Source organism: Microtus ochrogaster, chromosome 7, assembly GCF_000317375.1.
Source record: "Microtus ochrogaster isolate Prairie Vole_2 chromosome 7, MicOch1.0, whole genome shotgun sequence".
In the NCBI taxonomy this organism is placed as follows: domain Eukaryota; kingdom Metazoa; phylum Chordata; class Mammalia; order Rodentia; family Cricetidae; genus Microtus; species Microtus ochrogaster.
The window spans coordinates 29,754,440-29,754,964 of record NC_022014.1 but is presented as its reverse complement, the minus strand read 5'-3'; the positions used below and the strand labels follow the sequence as shown (position 1 = coordinate 29,754,964).

The 525-nt window shown below is 50.5% G+C and overlaps 1 protein-coding gene across 1 annotated transcript in view; it reads left to right on the top strand.

The window, feature by feature from the left end:
- The window catches only part of Aurkb (aurora kinase B), an 8,736-nt gene that overhangs the window by 3,402 nt on the left and 4,809 nt on the right, over nt 1–525 (top strand). The gene's annotated exons all lie outside the window — the stretch shown is intronic.

Sequence of the window (525 nt, the reverse complement as noted above, 5' to 3'; positions counted from 1 at the left end):
GAATACATGGACCAGTCTATACTGATCACTGGAGGAGGTTTGTAGGCACACTGGCGCCTTCACACCTGTAATACAGCACACCTGTAGTGAGCTTGGCAAAATAATGGGACCCTGTGCTCCCCCCCCCCCAAATGAAGAACCCTTCATAGGCTGTTCCCTGTCGATGGACCTGGGCATCCTGGACAGTCCATCTGTTTCCTTGTCCCGGCTTCCTCTCCCTGCATGGAGCACTGCGGGGTTTGAATGAGACACACTGTTACATTTACCCTGGTCACTCCCAGAAGAAATCCTTTGTTACTCAGGGAAGTGGAAAGGGGAGAGGTGGCCAAGGCCATCTGTGTCACTCAGTACTGTAAAAGATTAAATACTGATGTTACAACTTGGTGAGCTCAGGCTCTTATGGGAGCCTGGATGAATGGGTTGTGTGTAGAACAATCTGGACAGCGCCATGCTTGAGAAGGTTGTGTGGGCCAGGACCAGGGGAATTGTTAGATGTCAGAGTCGATCTTTTTTCCCTTGTCTTGG